This window comes from Orycteropus afer, unplaced genomic scaffold, assembly GCF_000298275.1.
Source record: "Orycteropus afer afer isolate SDZICR_OR568_19922 unplaced genomic scaffold, OryAfe1.0 scaffold00581, whole genome shotgun sequence".
Classification (NCBI taxonomy): domain Eukaryota; kingdom Metazoa; phylum Chordata; class Mammalia; order Tubulidentata; family Orycteropodidae; genus Orycteropus; species Orycteropus afer.
This window is the reverse complement of record NW_006922168.1, coordinates 644768-647566: the sequence shown is the minus strand read 5'-3', so window position 1 is coordinate 647566 and position 2799 is coordinate 644768. Positions and strand designations below refer to the sequence as shown.

The window sequence follows — 2799 nt, the reverse complement described above, 5'->3', positions numbered from 1 at the left end:
GACCAAAGTATGACAGATGAAGTCTGGCCATTCTTGCTTCTAAAGAGCATTCCAGCTGTGCTTCTTCCAAGACAGATTAATTCATTCTTCTAGCAGGACATAGTACATACAATATTCCTTGCCAACACCACAATTAAAATGCATCAAGTCTTCTGTGGTCTCTCTTACTCATTGTCCAGCTCTCACATGCATGTGAGGTGCACCTCAGTCTTCAGAGTGACATTTTTGTTCTTAAACACTTTAAAGAGATCCTTCGCAGAAGATTTGCCTAATGCAATATATCATTCCATTTCTGGACTACTGCTTCCATGGGCATTGATATAGCACATTAGGAAATGATAAGTGCCAGGAGGAAAAATAAAGCAGAGAAAGGATATAAGGAGGACAGGGCCTAAAGCATTTGACTGCTAACCAGAAGGTTGGCGATTCAAACCCATCAGACTCAGTGGAAGGAAGACTGGGCACTCTACTTCCATATATATTTACCACCTCGGAAACCCAATAGACGTTGCTATGAGTTGGAATTGACTCTTTGGCAGTGGGTTTTTTTTTTTGGAAAGCGGTGTGTGGGAGGTTCAATTACAATAGCACAATCAGGGAAGGTCATGCTGAGCATATTTGAACAAAGATTTGAAGACAGTGAGGTAACCAGAAAAAGGATACTCCAAGCAAAAATCCCTGAAATGAGATTTGGCAATTTGCAGGAACAACAGCCAGCTTGTGTGACTGGACTAGAGAAAGCAAGGGATAAGTAGGAGAGTATTGTGGATTCAATTGTGTCCCCCACAAATATGTGTTAGAATCCTAACCCCTATACCCTTGAATGTAATGTAATCACCTTCCTTAATGTAAGCTAATATTATTCACTTTCTATACTAATAAATACAATGTTATATAATCAATTGATCAGTTGCGGCAACACCAGTATAGTATGGATCCTAAAGCTAATTACTCCTGAATTATATAAAGACAGCATGGACACACACACACACACACACACACACACGAGAAGACAGACATTACGTGAGGATCATCTACAGGCCAAAGAACCATGGACTACCTACAAAGGATTGACATGGCTGAGACCCTGATTGGACTTTTAGCCTCCAGAACTGTGAGAAAATAAATTTCTGTTCTTTAAAGCCTTCCACTGTGGCATTTGTCACAGAAGCACTAGGTAATTAGGACAGAACAATTGAGGGTCAGGTCATGAGGGCCTCGTGGGAGATGGGGAGCGACCTGAGGGTTTGGAGAGGAGATCTCTGTGGCTGCTGTGTTGAAAGTCAACTGTGTGGGGCAAGGGTGAGGGCACAGAGATGTGTCTGTAGACACAGGGGCTGTGAGGGTAAGGGGTTCTGACTGTAGTGAGTTATGAAGTGAGGGCATGGGTTGTGAGGGCAGTGGCTGGAGAGAGTGCCTTATAAGATGAGAGATGAAAATAAAAAATAGCTCATCCACCTCTAGTTACTCATTCCCTGGGCTTCTTAGGCCCTTTATTTATGATATTACCTGTCATGTAGTATGTGTGGAAAGGGTTTTGCTTATACATTTACCAAACATTTATTGGAAGCCAGCAGGTTTGGTGCTATGCACAAACTATACAGAAGCTAATAAGCTAGCTTGGTTGGTCCCTGATCTCAAATGGCTCAGTTGTTAGTAGAGGAGACAAATCAATAAACACCTGCAGTACCATGGTCTTTCTTATTCATTGTCCAATTTTCACATGCATATGAGGCTGTTGAAAATAATGTGGCTTGGGCCAGGAGCACCTTCACCTTCAAAGTGACATCTTTGCTCTTTAAAGAGGTCTTAACACTTTAAAGAGGTGCTCTGGTAGCATAGTGCCTAAGGCATTTGACTGCTAACCAGAAGGCTAGCGGTTCAAACCCACCAGCCACTCTTCAGAAGGAAGGTTGGGCAATCTACTTCCGTAGTGATACTGCCTCGGAAACCCAAGGAGGGGTCCCTATGAGTCGGATCCGACTCCACAGCAGTGGGTAACAGATTTGCTCAATGAAGTACATCATTTGATTTTTATCTTTTTCTTTCTTTGTTTGTTTTTTAATTGTGGTGAAAACACACACACCAAGACATTCACCAACATAACAACTTCCACATTTACAGCTCAGGGACATTGATGACTGATTTCATGTTGTGCCGTCATTATTGCCATCCTTTTCCAAAATACTTCACCACCATTAGCATATAAAAATATAAAACGTTTCGCGAATTTGTGTGTCATCCTTGCACAGGGGCCATGCTAATCTGTATCATTCCAATTTTAGTATATGTACTACAGAAGCATTTGATTTCTTGGCTGCTGTTTCCATGGCTGCTGATTGTGGATCCAAGTAAAATAAAACCTTTGACAGCTTCAATCTTTTCTCCACTTATCATGATATTCCTATTGGTCCAGTTGTAAGTATTTTTGTTTTCTTTATTTTGAGACATAATCCATACTGAAGGCTGTAGTCTTTGATCTTCATAAGTAAGTGCTTCAAGTCATTTTCACTTTCTGCCAGCAAGGCTGTGTCATCTGCATGTTGCAGGTTGTTAATGAGTCTTCCTCCAATCCTGATGCCATGTTCTTCATATAGTCCAGCTTCTCCTGTTATTTCCTTAGCATATAGATTGAATTGTTGTTGTTATTTGCCATTGAGTTGGCCCCGACTCATAGCGACCCCTCCTTGGGTTTCTGAGGTAGTATCACTACGGAAGTAGGAATGCCCAACCTTCCTTCCAAGGAGTGGCTGGTGGGTTTGAACCGCCAGCCTTCTGGTTAGCGGTCAAGTGCCTTAG

At 41.9% G+C, this 2799-nt stretch overlaps 1 pseudogene; it reads right to left on the bottom strand.

Annotated features, from left to right (window-relative positions):
- Window positions 1-2207: 2207 nt before the first annotated feature.
- Window positions 2208-2305, bottom strand: LOC122151585 (annotated as a pseudogene).
- Between the last annotated feature and the right edge of the window lie 494 nt (window positions 2306-2799).